General features: G+C 37.2%; 1 protein-coding gene and 1 long non-coding RNA gene across 2 annotated transcripts in view; one reads left to right on the top strand and one right to left on the bottom strand.

The window, feature by feature from the left end:
- grin2ca (glutamate receptor, ionotropic, N-methyl D-aspartate 2Ca) overlaps window positions 1-9,522 on the bottom strand; it is a 52,175-nt gene extending 42,653 nt beyond the window's left edge. Inside the window, exons 1-2 of the mRNA XM_046866763.1 lie at window positions 9,004-9,522; window positions 8,519-8,771 (exon numbers count right to left, since the gene is read on the bottom strand). The gene's annotated coding sequence lies outside the window, so the exon portion shown is untranslated. The remainder of the gene's footprint in view (window positions 1-8,518; window positions 8,772-9,003) is intronic.
- The window catches only part of LOC124397249, a 22,585-nt gene continuing 10,030 nt past the window's right edge, over window positions 6,361-18,915 (top strand). Inside the window, exon 1 of the long non-coding RNA XR_006927898.1 lies at window positions 6,361-6,446. This is a non-coding gene — a long non-coding RNA (uncharacterized LOC124397249). The remainder of the gene's footprint in view (window positions 6,447-18,915) is intronic.

Below are 18,915 nucleotides of genomic sequence, written 5' to 3'. Positions count from 1 at the left end.
AGTATATTGTATGGCTATTTTCTTTGAGCCAGAATTTACTTTTATTAGGTGTTTTTATTTTGTTATTTTAGCTTGGAGTCAGTCGAATTTTTTCTTAACTTGGCATTTGTGTTATTGAAAAGACATTGATACTTACATTGAGCAATCCTTCATGAGTCGGCAGTAATGGTATTAAAAAACAGCCTGGTACACACCTCCAGATCACCGTATCTTAAACAATCTTTTTAAAAGCTCTTGGGCTAAGAGTATAATCCGCAATAATCATTCTAAATACAATTTAGTACAGTTAGTGCCAGAAAATTCACCATACCAAATTGAAACATTATGCTGAAAATTATAATACCACAAGCTATTCTGGCCTCTATTTAGAAATCATCAGTCCCCATATTATTGATCTCTGTACACTCATCTTAAACTGTAAAAGTGTGAAAGCAGCCCAAAAGAATGCGACACAGGAGTAAAGAATCCACAAACCATCCCTAGAATATCTCTGTCACTCATTTGGTTTGCTTCCCTATTCATGCCATATTGTTAGCCAGAAGACCCTTAGCAAACAACCTACAAGCAGTTAGTTATGTGAATATGTTACATTTGTCAGCAAACATCCAGACAGACCTTCTCTCATTTCTAAAAGATAATGCCATGATCTTTTTTGATATCAACCAAACAAAAAAACTGTCATCCAGTCCAAGATTCTTCTTTACACAGGCTAATGCTATTATTCCTCAGTCAATTATTTGCATTATCCATAATTTTGGCCAGAAGAGAAAATGAACAGGTGGTCAAAACACGAGACAGTAGTCTGAGAAGTGTATAAATACAGCACACTGATAAATACAGCACTTTTTTGTGCATGCTAATTTGAGCTTAAAAGCCAAAATGGTTTTACTCTTTTATCACAATTCTGGTACTTTCCTTTTTGAAAGATTTACAAGTAAACTCCTTAACTTTCCCTGAATACAAAGGTCAGTGTGCAATCAAGTTATATACGGATATTAAATAAACGGTCGATTCTGATGCAAAATGTCCCAGTAATTTCCTTTTCTTTAGAAAAAGCAGGGGAAATGTCAATTTGCTTGGAATAACGCAAACGCAGAAAAGGACGGAGAGGCCACAAATAGAGAGAGAGGAAGAGAGAGCGAGAGAGAGAGAGAGAGAGAGAGAGAGAGATGTAGTCTCTCACAACCTCCATAAACAGAATTTAAAACCCCATTGACCCCCTATGTAGAACTGTGTTGTTAGTAATAGTTGAAGAAACTACCCTTGTTTGTTTGTTTTTTTCTTCTGTGAAAAGTAATTGATTTCTAACCTACCTACTGTACCATCTAACATTTTCCTGAAGCAAAGAAAGGCGATCTCTATTCAAGTGTTCACAAACCCAAACAAGAACATGTTGCATTCAGCACCAGAAGTATATCTATTTGCTTTTTGTCTTCACTTCATACATTCCACTCTTCTTTCTGTAGCATCTGAATCTCCCAAAGTTTCTCAGTTTTTCAGTCACTCTGTGTTTGTTGTTGGTATTGTTGTTGTTTCATCACCACATGCATAATTAGACTGCTTAAAATGCATCATATGTCTAAAGTGCCTGTTTACTTTCTAGATGATGCAGAGATCATGCTTAATTCAGAGTCAGCTCTGCAAATCATTTACAAATCAAGGCTGCAAACGTAATAGTACAATGCTTTACTTTGGCTTTATATGTGAATAGAGAATTGAGGTCATTATGGTAACATTACAATAATATGTGTAGATCTATAATGAACAGTGGCAGTCAAAAGTTTGGACACACCTTCTCCTTCAGTGTTTTTATTTATATTTTTATTATTTTCAACCTTTTACAATAATACTGAAGACATCCAAACTATGAAAGAACATGTATGGAATTTTGTAGCAAACAGAAACATGTTAAACAACCCAGAATGTGTTTTATATTTTTGATTCTTCAAAATTGCAACCCCTTGCTCTCTCAGTCAGCCTTATGAGAGTCACATGGAATGGTTTTTCAATAATCTTGAGGAGTTTTCAAAGGTTTTGAGTGCTTGTTGGCTGCTTTTCCTTCACTCATCAGTTCAACTAATCCCATACCATCTCAACTGGATTTAGATGGGGTGATTGTGGAGGCCAGGTCATCTGATTACTCTCCTTCTTAGGCAAATAGCTCTTCTTTAACCTAGTGGTGTGTTCACGATCACTGTCCTTTTGGAAAACAAGTGATGGTACCACCAGTGCCAGTGAGGCCTTCTCTGATTACCTAGACCTAGAAACACTGACTTACAGTATGTTTACATTTTTATATTACTGTCAATGAATACTCTGTTTCCCCCTAAAAAAATGCCCAGGTCTTTGTACATTTTTGCTGTTGCCATGCAGTCTTCTTTTAAACAGTGAATGTTGAAAAATGTCTGCTTCTTGAACTCCAAAACTGCCAGTTTCTGAGGCTGGTAATTTTAATAAACTTGTCCTTTCCAGTCAGAGGTATTTCTTGGTCTTTTGTTTCTGGGGCAGTCCTCATAAGAGCCTGTTTTATCATGATGTTTGATGGTTTTGGTGACTTCACTTAATACATTTAAAGTCCTTTAAAGATCTTCATTTCTTAAACTAATGATGGACTGTCTTTTTCTTAAATTAGTTTTTCCTTGACATAATATAGATTTGTACAGTAGTTGTAGAGGCACTAATAGGGTTATTGACACACTCTGTACACACTCTTTCCTTTGCACAAGACAACTGATGGACTAAAGCACATTAAGAAGGCAGAAAATGTCAAACATTTACTATGGACACCTGTAAACTAAAAAGGTGATGACCTCGTGAATCTGACGAAAGAATGCCTTGAATTTTCCAAGCTGTCATCAACTCTAAATGTAGCCAATGTGGACAATCTAAACATAAAAATAAAAACAAAAACATATTCTGAGTTGTTTCAAAGACATCCTGTACCACTGTGTGTCAACTTTGAGAATTACAGGCTTAAAAAATGGCTGGAAAAGTTGTGTCCTAATATTATCTGGTTTATAAAACTTTTAAAAAATGCCAAGCAAAAAATAAAAATAAATTAATTTATGTACTGTATATTTTTAATTGATGTACAGTCCTAGTAATTTACAGCTTAAGTAAATATATCCAGTCAAATGTTACTAATGTAGGGGCAAATAGTGTGTGTGTGTGTGTGTGTGTGTGTGTGTGTGTGTGTGTGTGTGTCAGAGGATCAGTATAAAACGCTGGTTAAGATGTAGTTGTGGCACCCAGTACAGAATCTGTCATCATCCAGATGACATCACGCTTCAAGATTTGTTCATTTGTTTTATACACACATACACACACACACACACACACACACACACACACACAAAGTCTCTTTGCAATCTGTATATTACCATAATACTTTGCTATTCAATCTAGCTCATAGATGTCTTTGGCACCAGATTATTGTTTTTTTTTTGGTGTACAACTGAGTTGCATCTCAAACTACATACAGCAGAGTGGAAGAGCAAGGACACTGTGAATGAACAAACTGATTGACATTCAGGGAATGGTGGGGTTGCAGTTTAGCGTTTCAAAAGAAATTCTTGAAGTTGGACTATTAAGTTGGGTGGCACACAGATAAAGCACTTTACATTAGCTATATATTTACATTCAGCCCAGAGCCCCATCACTTATAAGAAGCAACAGTAAAGAATACATTTCTGCCGCTCTGTACTTGCCCTTCATTTGACTTAGAATGGAAAAAGTATGATACTATTTGAATAAACGTTTCAAGAAATAACTTGACATGAATCAATGCAAGAATTAAACTCTGACTGAAAAAGGTCTCAACAAAGTTGTTCTATAATGTTTTTTTGGTACAGTTTATTAGAGATTAATAGTTTAAGAGCTTACCGTAATTTCCGGACATATATAAGCCGCACCCACTGAATTTTACAAATATTTTTATTTTTAACATAAATAAGCCGCACCTGTCTATAAGTTGTCTTTAAGCCGTCTACACTAATGTACTTTACACAGGCTTTAACGAAAGACACATTACACACGGTGTAACAGGTGAAATATGTTGCGCTTCCTTTAGGAGCATAGCGGTATTTTGGGAATAGCACAGCATTTTCCGTTATTACTGCGTGTGTTCAAGACGAGGATTATGTCATTATTTTCTGATGCTCATTTCTAAGTTTCTTTGACTAACCCGTAACGCTGTTGCCAAGAAAAATTAAAAAGCACGAGTTTTGGAAACCTGTCTGTGCTTATATGATTTCTGTTGCAACTGGAGTTAGCGCGCTCTCCCTTCACCCAGACTCAATGCGTTACAACGGCTTGTATCTAAACAGTAGCCGACCAAGAAAGTCATTGTTCACTGTCTTCCTCCTTCCTTTCACAACTATTTCTCTCGGGAGTTTATCTTTTGGCGTCGTCGTGCGTTTAAAAATCACCTGATGGAAGTTTTTTCTACCGATGCCGTGCAGCTCAGAACACAGGTGAGGTGCGTTTTTTTGTTTCCGTTCGGAAATTTCATTGGTCTAATGTTATGGGGTTCAGTTTTTTGGCTTGAAGTTTGTAAACCTGGAAAAAACACAGGAAAAATTAATAAATTAGCCGCTTCGTTGTTTAAGCCGCAGGGTTAAAAACGTGGGAAAAAAGTAGCGGCTTTTAGTCCGAAAAATACAGTAATCTTTATGTATTTAAATGACAAACACTGTATGGACAAAAGCATTGGGACACCTGTCTTTTTTTGCAATTATATAGGATGACTTGTATTTTTCATTTACTGAAACTAGAAGACCCAAGCCCGCTGCAGACATTACAGCTAAAGTTGAGTTTTTAATGCTGGGATATTCCAGTATTCATGTCAATATCTGTCAAATAAATATAAATTGTAATTGAGGACAATTGTTTTGGATGATTATAGTATCATGCCACCTTGTCATTGATTATTTTCATAAAACACCACACCACTTTTTTTATCACATAACATTTGTCCAAGATTAAGCAAACCTACTTGTTCCTAATAATTACTCTTTCTTTTAAGCACTTTTTTAAAAATATACAAAGAAAATGTTCTTTTTTCTTTTTTTTTGGTTAAAAGCCTGTCAATTGTTCCTGTTTTTCTCAGTGGACAGGGCGGCAGACACTGTGCATGTCGCTTGCCAGCCTGCATACAAATGGAGGCATGTGGGACATTCCGCTCCCTGCATACACGTGAAAGGCGTGAGCTTGAGAATTAGTGCGTGAAAGGAGTCGGTTTTGTTGGAGCTCCTGCTTATGACGCTCTCGCACATCACGCTGGAGAGACTCGCATTTTCTCGCCTCTATGGAAAGTTGCTATTTTCACAGCAGCTGATGATCAGTCAAAGAAAGAAACGAAGAAAGAGATCTATGATAGCTTGTGGAGCAGCTTATAAGAGAGCAGGTTCACACTAATGACCTTGATCTTATCTTTATTAGAGGAGGCTGTTTAGCCAAGTGTGTGTCTCCTATTCTTCACTCCTCTCATTAAGAGTGTGTTTATTATCCTCTACAGGATAACCAAATGCCTCGCTTTGCCTCTTTGTGCCTACTATATGATCTGCTTTACTATATAGAACCATTCGATGTATTGGATTAATATATATATATATATATATATATATATATATATATATATATATATATATATATATATATATATATATATATATATATATATACTGTATATACTGTATATGCTGATTGTGTATGTTAAGTGCCCTGCGCTGGGAACAGTAGCACTAAAATGTTTAAGCTTTCATTAGGACAATGAGCTCTTATTGGCAGCTCGCTGACAAAGCATCAGTGAAAGCTGTGATGCAGAGCTGGAGGTCATTTTGTGGGGAAACAAGGAGACGGCTCTGAGATGAGTTGGAGCCGAGTAATATGTATCAGTCATTCATCTGGAGGCGAACGCTGCCGTGACAGCTTTTATAGCCAAGACTCGAGGTTGGTGTCTTAGTGGCCAGTACAGTCTTTAATTGGCAGTTTGTTACCCAGTTTGTACACAGCAATGGAATTTTTGTGCCGTCATATTGATGTCTGTTTCGGCTTCATCACCGGCTTAACTGCTTTTGCTTCCATAGCTAGAACTGTAACTCTACCACAAATTCAATGTGCTTTGGGCCAGCTTGAATCAATATTGTTCCCTGCTGCATATGTGCATATGTGTGTGTGTGTGTGTGTGTGTGTGTGTGTGTGTGTGTGTGTGTGTGTGTTGGCACATATTGAATTTTTCTGAATGTACGTTGACATTCAAAGCTGGCATGATAAATCCAGCACCTGCTTTAATATCTACACTCGATTGCTGATTTAATTTACAAATGTTTCCATCTTTCACATACAGGTTTGCATGCAGAGTCAACCGTGTTTTTTGCGCTTTCTGCAAAACTGTCACACACATGCAGCTTCGCAAGTATAACCTGCACTCAGTACACCATCTTCAGGTGAGAAGTGAGTTTAAAGGCAAATCATTTTGTCTGTCAAGCCATTGCAAGAGTATGACAAATGGAATTTGAAGTGTGCTGACATTTTAAAACCATTTGTTAAAACAATTGTAGATAGATAGATAGATAGATAGATAGATAGATAGATAGATAGATAGATAGATAGATAGATAGATAGATAGATAGATAGATAGATAGATAGCTTTACATATTTTACAATTTAAGTATTCACATTATGAACTGCAATCATAATGTCAGGGGAAGGTTCTGTGTCAAACATTAAGATAAGTGTATGTGTGTGTGTGTGTGTGTGTGTGTGTGTGTGTGTGTGTGTGTGTGTGTGTGTGTGTGTGTTGGGTGGTTGAAATGTCCATATATGCTCATCTGTAAGCACACATTTAGCTATATGTGTTTAAGAGGGAGTGAGTACTAGAAAGTGTTTACTTCAGTAAGTGTGTGAGTAGGTGTGTGTGTGTGTGTGTGTGTGTGTGTGTGTGTGTGTGTGTGTGTGTGTGTGTGTGTGTGAGAGAGAACCCTGCTGCGTGGTGCACCATTCTTTGCCATATAGAGCCAGCATACCCTGGGCTCAATGCATCTGTTCCATCCACACACACTGGGATGGTCAGGCCTGTCTTTTTAACTCTTTGCTGACATGCACCCTCACGTGCAGCACACTGAGGTCACCATTTACCTCTTTACTGACAAATGCACTCCTCACACTCCCTCCACAGGAAGTGTATTGGATGGCTTTTCGTCTGAATGCCTTACTGATTTAGTGCTTTGACTTGTACTTTACAACATCATCTGTAATGAAAAGCCAGGCTTCATGCTCTAACTGTTAGTCGTGTTACAGGTGACTGCTGCTCCCCACAATATGCACAATTTCTTTATGATGGAGCGTTGTGTGTCATGTTATGTGCATGAATAAATTCCATTTTTGTTATACATGAATAATGAGCAGGTAAGGTGAACTTAAACGTAGGTGAGTAACAATTAAATGGTCTCGATCAGCCTCATGAGAAAAGTCATCATTCATATGACCTTGGCTGATTTCTGATGCCTGCCAAAATAAACCTCAGATTTTATAGACATGAGATCTTGAAAGGATGACACTTCGACACACATAATGTAACATCATGAAAAGCCATAAAGTTTTGACTTCAAGGTAAAGGCAGATTAAACTTTTATAGGTTTATATTTGATATTTTGTCTGGCATATATTCAGTGCTGTATATCTAACACTTATAGGATGAGTACATTTTTTTTGGAACACATACATAAAAATCTGGTACCATGAATTTCTTAGTTTAGTAACAAAATACATTATGCTTATTAAAGTTACAGAAATTAACTGGGGCCATTTGTTCAGATATAAATTTTACTCTTGCCGTCTTTCTCGCCATCACCTTCTATCTTTTATTCACACTTTTTCCCCTCTGTCTCACCCCCCCTGTAATTTGTCCTGTTCTTATTAAAAGGCAATAAAATGCTTTCACCCATGGTGCACAGTCCCCTTAGGTAAAGTGTGCTATCACATTCACAACGGGCCATGTCCTAAACACATTTCCGGCTGAGTAATAAGTGAACTAGAGGTAATTACTGCAGCTTGTCAGGGCTTCAGTGTCCATGTCTCACTTCACTTTTCTTTTAGTCTCATTTACAGCTGCTTCTACTTTATTTCAGCAGGTGTGCAAGGACAAATTGTATGATTTTTGACTACAATGTGCTAAATAAAAATAGGCAACAAAAATAAATATATATTTGGTTACATCTTTTAAAAGATAAAGACAAATAGGAAATCCTGTTAAGTCCCAGCGAGTGTCCTACCTGTGGATGAACTCCCTCGCAAGCATAGCACCTGTTTAACAAATACAGCAGGACACTTTCACGCACGTGTACACACACCTGAATGCATGGACCTTGTCGCACACCGCTTTCACACACAACACACAACACACCTATCTAAAAATATACATGACGTCTTTGTGCGCATTACAAACACTCACGCACACCCCGGCAGTAGTTAACTATTCACTCCACACATTCTAGCAGCAGAAAAAGTCATCAGTTACCTGCAATGACAAACCACATCCAGCCCAGACTCTTGACAACACATTCCTCCTCTGTGACTCCAATGTCCTGTTTTTTTTTTTTTTTGCTTTTTCTTTTTCTTTTTCTCTCACTCTCTCTCCCCCCTCTGTCCCTCCGCACGGCTCGCTCTCTGCTTCCCGCACTTGTTTGAGTCTATTTTAGAGTGGATAGAGGAGCCTGCTGTGTCGGTGGCATGGTTTCGAGCAGTTTGGCAGAAGGTCACATCATCTTGTTCTGTGAGGGGAGGGTCGGATAGGAGGGAGGGGAGGGATGGAGGGAGTGAGGGAGGGAAAGGAACGGCATGAGAGCGAGAGCAAGGAAAGGTAGAGTAAATGAATATGTATTGAGGAAAGATGTCTAGACAGTTGGGTACGACTACATGGAGTGAGAGTGTATATTTCTATCAATGACAAGGTTCCTAATAAAATGAGTGTAAGGTATTAATATGTAAAAAGTATGTCTTCACCTTCCATCTGTCTCCATATGAAATCCAAAGAGGTGCAAAAATGGTCCACCATATAGATCGAAGGAACAGCAAATTCAAATGTGCTCATGTGAGGTCCCTCGGGAGAATACCGACAAAAATGCTCAAAGTTTCTCTTGAAGATCCTGAAAGCGGACTACCTGTTTTCCAGCCGTGTATCCACTGTGTTCTTGATGCTGAAATTACTCCAGATGCAGGCAGGGTGTGGAGACTGGCAGACAGATGGCAGACTAGCAGCGGGCAGGGCTGCAACCACTTGTGCTCTTTTTTGCTGCAGGTTGTAACTTCGAATCTGTAGTCAAGCTTCCCTCGCTTCTTCTTTCAGTAAAGCTTGTGGTTTTGTCGCTCTCGGACCAGGGTAATTGCGTAGGTTAGAGGTCGCTACAGTATTAAAAGAGGGGGGGTTTGTTTGTAGGAAAATTCTTGTCCTTGCAGTGGTGAGTGGTGTCTTGGCGTTGTGGATTACTGTGTCCGGTTTGTAATCCTGCGCCCACATCCACTCCGTGTAAGAGCAAGGGTTTGTGAGCCGTAATCATTATGTCGTAAGGATTTATCCTGCATGTCTCCTCCACTCCACCCTACCCCACCCCACCTCACTCTATCCTGCTCAGTTTTTCTCTCTCTCACTTATCCTGTTCTCTCTTCTCCCACCATGTCTCCCTCCCTCGCAAAAGTCCCACACTGTGGTTCTTATATTTCTCAAGCTCCCATGCGTTGCTCATTCCCCCTTCACTCTTTGTTTGCCCTTGAGAGATGCAACTCATCAACAGGTCTAGTAGATGATGCTGTTAGAGATGGATCAATGCACACACAAACATCTATGCATGTTAAAGCAATATGGTGGTGAAATGTAAAGAGAAACTGTTTGTTAATATCAACAGGTTTTAATGAATTGAGTTTTCCATGTTTATCTTCATACACACTGTAAGTGTTAGAATAGGATGCTATGCACATGGCTAAATTTGTGCCGGGAGTAATGCATGCAGCAAGTGAAAAAGCGTAGAGCTATTGATTACATGTCAGAAATTTGGGCTAAGGGAAAAAAAAACAGGCAGGAGTAATGACACAGAGCAAAAAAGAACAATCTACTTTTTTTGGAATGAGCTATAAATATCGAGCCCTTGGCAAATGTATATCATTCATGGCTAACTTTTTTCATGTGACAGGAGCATAAAAACCAAACCACAAGGTTGTTATTCAGATTCATCACCAAGAGGTTGTTTAGGACAAGCAGCAGATGGAAAAATCAGCTTGCACTTTATTGTCAGGGATGCATCTGCACTTTTAATTGACGTATGTAAATCATGATTTGGCACAACTGTAATATGCAGTCATGTATATATGTATATGTATATATGTTATATATTGTATGTTGTGTATCCCATGTTATATAATAACAACAAATAACTTTAGAGTTCTGTTAGTTGCAGTCAGCCAGGCTGCTTTTCTAGTTTTTGCCGATCTAAATCCTTTTAGACCTTTCTTGGTTGTCCATAAAAATACAGAGAAACATTTCTGAGTTAACTGTTCAGAGGGATGTCACTTGGGAGAGTAATTGGACCCTTATCTTTTTTCTGTTCCATTTCCTCGGTTTTTTTTTTTGGTTTTTTTGGTTCTTTTTTTTTTTTTTGCACTGAATATATGAATATATGTGTGCTTAGATTTTTGACTCTTCAGGTGTGAAAGTGGTATAATGTCAGTATTAATGGGTGTCGAGTACTTGTGACAGTCTTCCCATTTACCTTTATTGCAGGTCTGACTTCTTTAAAGAAGTGTTACGAATGTTCAGGTGATGCAGTTTTTCAAAGGAAGTACTCGATCTTAGTGTGATAGTCACAATATAAAGCTGTTATAAGGAGTACTTGCACTGTTTTCTAGATGAGAAAAGACAACAAACATCAAAAGGATATCTAACACATTCATGTTTCACCTTGTATAAGAAAGAAAAGCAGCCATAGTGTAAGATAACAAAAATCAGTAATAATGACATGCATGTAAAGCTGATCTTCTGTGCAGTAATGCAGCACTGTGAGCTTCACTTTGCTCCGTCCTCCAATCACAGGGTAGGTGTATTAAAAACCTGAGGGGCCTGCAAATGATTTCAACCCTCTGCTTCCCACACTACACAAACGCACACACATACACACACAAGCATGAACAATCGCTCACAAACCCATTTTCTCTTCTTCTCACAATGACACATGCTCACATAAATAGCCTTCACCTCACACATATTCTCACACTCGAAAAATGGTACTTATGAAAAATAATTTTCAGCAATATTACTCTGAAAGCAGAAGAAAATTAAAGAAATCTTACTGCTCCTGGACTTCATATGCTTTCTAAAGTTTAACGATCATTCAGGTCGATCGTGGCCCTCCCATGCATTTATTACTCTCCATGTTGCATCCGTCTGGTCTTAGTCATTAATCTGAGATATATGATTTACTGTGTGGTCTTGTTTTGTCTGCATGATGTATGTGTGCCACATGCTGGACAGATGTTCTTGATGACCTCATCAGTGGCCTCAGTGATATATATCTATTTCACCGATTTTTTATTTTAATCAGCAGGATTTGTGGAAATCAGTCCATGATCAATAAGTGAAATAGGCAAGGCTGTTAAGTAGGAGACAATTAATTGCTGGAAGACACAAGCATCCAGTTATTTAAAGGGACAATCCACTCTTTGGCACATTTAATATGTTTATGCTAAAATGTTTGTGAGGTGCTAATTTGTTTGACTGGCAATGTTTTTGGGTTTTTTTGACAACGTTACGGTAATTACTTATTTATTATTGTTTATGGATAGAGATAACAATGTATGTTGGACTCAGAGTTGTGAAATTTTGTTGAGTTATGGAAGAAACTTGACTCATTTGTTTAACTAAATATATATAAATGAGTCAAGTATATTAGCTGTAATTATAATATCAGCACAAAAGATGAAATTTTAGAAACTTCTGTGTTTCAGCAATTTCTTTTTTGATAAAGCAAGAGAGGTAGACAGACTCAAGGTCTGAAACCCTGTTGGAGTGGTTTCTCTTGATGAACAGCATTGTGGGTATTGTAATAAATTGTGGAAGTAGACCAAACAATTTATCAAAAAGTTTGAATCAAATAAGTCAACTTTTGTACAATTGAAGACTGAATATTGATTTATATGTATATTGATATACTCATTGTGGAGCTCATGGTAGATTTCAGTAGCATGTTTGATAAAAGATTTTAACAATAAATGGGCATTCGGATGAGGAGGAATTCATTAGGGATACTAAATCAATACAAAATTATCATGCAAAAATGTTTATTTGTAATCTATTTATTTCTAAAAAGCTATTTGGGATAATGGCCATTGTTAAAAGCACATTATAAATAAAATTTAAATGAATTGAACTTAATTGAAAAGTAACACTTGAAAGTACACATTGAAATGGAAGTTATTTGAATTTTGGGATTTTAACAGTTAGAAAAAAGACTATTAAATAGCATAAATGTAGTACATACTATGTAATTAACTCCCTAATGAATTAGTTATTATTAGTAATGCATTATGATTTATACATGTGGACGTTTTGCCTTTTGCAGCATAGTTTAAATTTTGCAGGGTTCTTATAGTAGACTAATCAATATTGATTGAGATGTTTATTCAAATCTACCATCTTGAAATAAGTTCCTAGTGACCTTTGATCTCCTATTGTTGATCAATTAACTCCAGCTGGAATCATATGGGTATTTTTTTCAAAAGCACAATTAGACTTAGTGAGAAGTAAAAAACTGAAACTGATGCATGTTTAATCTTCTTTTACATGAGAGGAATGATTGCAGATCAGTACTGCAAAATATCCAGTATCTGGTTGGCTAATTAGTATATCAAAGTTCATGTTCATGTGGAAATGATGCTCAGCAGGGTAGATGTTGGGAGTTGCTCTGGACAAGTTCCGTCTGCTAAATGCAACAACTTTACATTTTTAACAATATCGCACTGCACCTTTTATTGATCTATTTTCAAGACTCCATTGACATGTTCAGGAAATAGTCTGTTGCACTATACAATGAATTTCTTAATCTGCAAACCAGCAGCCTCTAACATAATTTATAAAGGACATAAGGAAAACACAAGACATAAAATACAAATTTACAAAAGAACTGACTGAAAAATTGGAAAACTAATTCGTTCCTCTGATCCTGTTAGCCTTTATTAAGTCTCTCGCGTAGGGCACAGGTGTCTCCAGAGAGTTCAACAGGAGCTGTTGTCAGTCATCAGCGTTGATTACAGCCGTTAGCGTGGCAGCAGTTTTTGCTGGTGACTCTTAGCAGATTAGCACTAGTGTTAGCGCAGGCCTTGCGGGAACAGGTGGACACCAGGCAGAGGAAGCCACACATTTCAGGATGGCAAAGAGAGAGAGAGCAGCAGCATATGTTCCCTCTCCACAGTGTTTCACATGCCAAAAGGCAGGACGAGCACATCAAAACGAATAGCTAAAAGGAACCGAGTAGAAATGATAGGAGAAAACAGTGAACAGAATGCAAAAATAAGAGTGTGACAAGAAGATGGCAGGGCTGGCATGTGTGCCGAGGTGTTGATGTTTGAATACACACACTTCCCCACGTGTGGGCTGACATTAGTTTCTAGTTCTTGTGACAGAAACCGAGGGAAAGGAGGGAAAAAGGCCAAACTCTGCACTAGGCAGACCTCAGGGGAGCCGCCAAATATAGCCAGCCGTCTCGGTGTATTGACCAACAGCATCTCAGCTTACGTCCTTAAGCCTGTCTTTTCATCGAACTTACTCCACCTCTTCCTCTTTGTCTTCTACTCTCCCTCTCACTCTCTCTCTCACTCTCTTTCTCTCTCTCCCACATGCACACACACACACACACACACACACACACACACCTCCTGCTCTTCCTGGTTCTTGAAAAGATGAAAAATCTATGGGCTATTGCTCAAACCAAGTAATGTAGTATACCACTCAATTACTTAACATAGTGATAAGTTTGACTTTTAGCCATGCTTAGTCTAGTCAGGTCAGGTCAGGTACAATATACCCCCTCCCCCCACCCATATCACGTGTATTATGACACATAGTGTCCCAATGACTATATTTAGCTCAGTGGGAACAGACTACTGTTCCTTTTGGCAATTACAGGCAAAGAGGTTATTGCTTGGTACCAGTTTATTGCTGGAGTGTTTAAATGAGCTAACATATTTTGTTTTAAAACCAATATTTCTCTGTAGACTTGTCTTTATCACTCAAATACGCTCTCATTTATAAGCCCTTTATAAGGTTTTAAAGATAAATTACATTTTGCAAATATTTGTATTTTATAAAAGCACTCTAATCTGAGCTTAACATGATCTGAAAAGAATTGCCACACCACATAACCACTTGATCCAGTGTCAGCAACCTTTTGGAGATATATAAGGTTATTCGATTGATTCATCATATAGTGTATGTCAGTGCATTTCATATATACACGATCTGTTGATATGACACTGACCAGATACTATTTGGATGGTCGATCATTTACAGAAAAGCAGTGAATAACACTGACATGTTAGTGAACAACCCCAGGTCTATAAAAGTTGGAACGCTGTGTAAAATGTAAATAAAAACAGAAGGCAATTATTTCAGAACTCATAAACCCAAATTTTATTTACAGTAGAATATAGAAAACAAATGCCAGAAATCAAATGTTCAAATTGAGGAAATTTTGGTAATTTTGAATTTGATTGAATGTCACTACTGAATGCGAGTGAACGGCATCAGATCAACCAATATCCAACTAGTTCTCTACAAGAGGTCAAACGTGAATCTTGTGAAGCTTTAATAGGAGAGTGTACACAGAGCAAAACATAGAATTATAAATGGATGAACAACTAAGAAACAAACACTTGTATAGTACAGAAAAATTGTAAATCCTGTCTGGTCTCTTGCCATCAATATAAATCAAATGTCCAATCAAATAAATGAATTTGTGCTGCTGAAAATCATAGATGCCTTTTCTGTCACTGTAATCCAAGTCATAGTTTATATAAAAATTGAAACTGTGCACCATCATACTGACCACATGACTAAACATTTTGATCTTGTTTGTGAACAATGACAAAGAGACTTTTCATTCTGATGGGAATGATTTGTTCATTGACACAAACACTTACTTTGAAAAGTACAGGATTTTGCAAGAAATCCAATGTGTTGTGCTGTTTGCACAACTTGTTTTAAGAATGCACTCAATGTTTTGCAAATATTCAAGAAATGCTCCAAAACAACTGAGAAAAACTGTAAAACCAGACAGGATTCTGTAATGGAAATCACTGCATGGGACCAGAAACACCTCCATAAATCTTTCTGTAAACACAGTTTGCCATATTATCCACAAATGCCAGTTAAAGCTCTATTACTGTTTTTCTCAGTTGATTTGGAGCATTTCTCGAATTATCCTTTATATTTGAAAACCAGTGAGTGCATTCTCAAAACAATTTGTACAAGCAATACATGGGATTTCTTGCAAAAGCCAGTACTTTTCTAAAAATCTGTAGTTAATCTCAAAAGTAAGTATTTGTGTCAATGAACAAATCATTCCCATCAGAATGAAAAGTCCCTTTGACATTGTTCACAAACAAGATCAAAATGTTTAGTCATGTTGTCAGTATGATGGTGCACAGTTTCAGTATTTCTTGATATAAACTATGATTTGGATTACAGTGACTGAAAATGCACAAAATTTAAATCCTATTTTGCATCTATGATTTTCAGCAGCACAAATTTATTTATTTGATTGGACATTTGATTTATATTGATTGCAAGAGACCAGACAGGATTACACCATTGCTGTACTACAAGTGTTCGTTTGTTTCTTAGTTGTTCATCCATTTTCAGAATGTATAATAAGTCTGTATACACTCTCTAATTGAAGGTTTACAAGATTCAGCTTTGACCTGTTTTAAAAAACTAGTTGATTATTGGTTGATCTGATGCCATTCAGATTCAGACACTCTTAATTATTGACATTCAAGATTTATCTGCACAATTCATCAATTCAAGTCACATTTAACAAAAAAAACATTTTGTAAAGAAAGTTTATATGACAGATGATAACAACTGGTTTAATCATTTTGCATTCAATGACTTATACAATGAACTGATGCAGAGATGTTTTGGGGGTTAAGACTATTTAGGTGAAACCGGTATAATATAGTTTTGCAGACACTTGTCAATCTTGACACAATCAAATAAATGAATGAACCAAAGCATTTGCAATTTGATCAAAGCAACTAGAAATGTTCTTATGATGAGCTTAAATGACTAAATAACTAAAAGTAGTTTTAAGAATTTCATTTCTGAGGTCTGAGAAACGCTACAAAGCAACTGAGAAAAAGTGTAATGCAGTGCAGCCTGATGGCCCAAAAATTACTAATTACCATTACTCATCTTATGATGAGCACAAATGACTTGATGATGTGGAGGTTGAAAAAGTAGTTTTGAGAATTTCATTTCTGATCTGAGAAACAGTCCAAAGCAACTGAGAAAAACTGTATGCATGGGCATCTCTGGGTCAAAGCTCATTTAAAATAGACTAAGGCAAAGTGGGAAACAAAACACAGAGGGACAAAAATTTAAAAAGCCTGCATCACTAATACTATAGGGGGCACATTAGTGCCTATGGAATGGGCAGTATTACATATCTGGAAAGGTACTCTCAATGCAGAAAGGTACATACAGGTTTTAGAGCAAAAAATGCTTTGATCCAAACTAAGATTTTTATCAGGGAAGACTGCATATTTCAACAGGGCAATGTTAACTGCATCTATAACAGCAGCTTGGCTTAAAGGTGATAAACATGTCTGCCTGCAGTCCAGACCTTTCACCATTTGAAAAATTTGGAAATCATAAAATGAAAAATACAACAAGACCAGGGACTGTTGAGCAGCTGGAATCCAGTTAACAGACACAACAGTTATTTTCCTGAAACTTCAGCAACTGGTCTCCGTGGTTCCCAGATGTATACAGAGTAGACATAGTAGTAGGGGATGCTACATTGGTAAACATGGCCCTGTCCCAACTTTTTTAAGTGTGTTGTAGCAATGATTTGTAAAATCAGAAACGATGATAAAAGTTTAGGAAGAATCTGTGCAAGAAGCAACAAGTCTAGCATATGTATACAATGTTTGAAAATCTCAACAAAGCTGCAGCTCCTGTTTTCCAGAAGCCTTTATTCTTTTCTGATGGTTTTCCAATAGATTTTGGAGAATGGCTGTAATGATGTTCTCAATCAGCCAGAAGAGCATTAGTGATTGTGTACTAATGAAGACCGAGCATTACTGGAGGTGCATTCTAGTTCAATCCAAGGGTGACATTCTTTTACTCCAGGTTTTTTTCTTTGGAGCCTTCTTTGAGTACAGATGCACTGCTGGGACACGGTCCTGAGTAATGCAAAAACATACAAAGACAACAAATACGATTGGGGATGACCAAAGTATATGTCTGATGGTTAGGAGTTCAAATACATTTGCCTGTATTCTATGTATGTATTGCAGTCATACACATTTCAATATCCCCTTTAAGTGTGAAGGACTTTCTAACTTCTAGAATTTAATCCTGATACCATAGTTTTCATAAACAAAGAAAGTATCTATAGTTCTGCACACTTGTATTTTTGAATTAGTTTCCAATAAGATACTAAGAAGTTGATGAGAAATAGTATTTCGAATTCGGGCTCTTTTGATGATTTGCAAACTATAAATAAAAAAGGAAGATGGTATAAATAAGATACAAAATCTGTAAAACTGTTACAGAACAAGGAAACAGGAGCTGAGGTATTAGGTGTTCTGAAAATGAATGACAGTCTTTTTATCTGTTTATGATGCATGTGGCTTTAGGGTAGAAACCATTTGAAATTATTTGATGGCTGGTGTTTGGTCATGCAGCACTTCCTATCAAGACCAAAAGAAAAATAGTTACAGTTTGTGTGTGCTGCTGTTGGGAGCAGTTGTGTCAGATTGACAGGCAGCAGATTCGATTCAGAGGTTTCTTTCTTTGTGTCAGCTAGGTGAATGCATGTGGATATCAAAATGACCCATTTTATACTGACTTTATACTGACTCAGAACTAAAAAGCCAGAGATGTCATAGGTACCCAAAACTTCTGTGACTATAAAATATTCACCCCTTGAAATTTTGCATATTTTGTAGTGTGACAGCCTGTAAATAAAGTGGATTTTATTTATTTGACATAATGTAGAGTTATCACAAAATAGCCCATAATATTGTTTGCAATATTTTGTATAGTTAAGTATTCAACCCTGTTGATTGTGAACTGCTAAATTTTTTCTTAATTAACGAGTCACATTGGTAAATGAAGTATATTGAAAGCATTATGTGATATTAATATTAATACACCTGCTTCTGGAGTAACAAAGCAGGGTTCCAAAAAGCCCAAGATAAACACTTATGAGCTAAGTTCTATATCAGATATGTGTGTGCGTGTGCGTGTGTGTGTGTGTGTGTGTGTGTGTGTGTGTGTGTGTGTGTGTGTGTATTTAGGCCTACAGATATTTCTGATATCAGACTTCAAAAAGCCTCTAGGTGGCACTTGTTCGTGTAAATAATGTACAATTTTCTGTGTGGTAATGTGCCTCATTCAGGCCTCACAAAATATAAAACCGACATTTCATCTCATTTTTCAGTGATAATTCTTTTGATAAAAGAGGACAAAATGAAACAGTGGGACTTGTGAAGGCAGTCAGAGAGCGACGAATAACTTGTACAGTAGAACAGCTCAGCAGTAAGCCTCAATAGTGCACTATAGATGCATGCTGATTCGATTGACAGCAGACTACCCATGCAGCTTCACCGCCAACGGGTTCTTTTTCTTGTCTTTCTCTCTCTGCT

The sequence above is a fragment of the Silurus meridionalis genome, chromosome 14, assembly GCF_014805685.1.
Source record: "Silurus meridionalis isolate SWU-2019-XX chromosome 14, ASM1480568v1, whole genome shotgun sequence".
In the NCBI taxonomy this organism is placed as follows: Eukaryota; Metazoa; Chordata; class Actinopteri; order Siluriformes; family Siluridae; genus Silurus; species Silurus meridionalis.
Note: the sequence above shows the minus strand (reverse complement) of the source record. Positions and strands in the feature narration are given on the sequence as shown.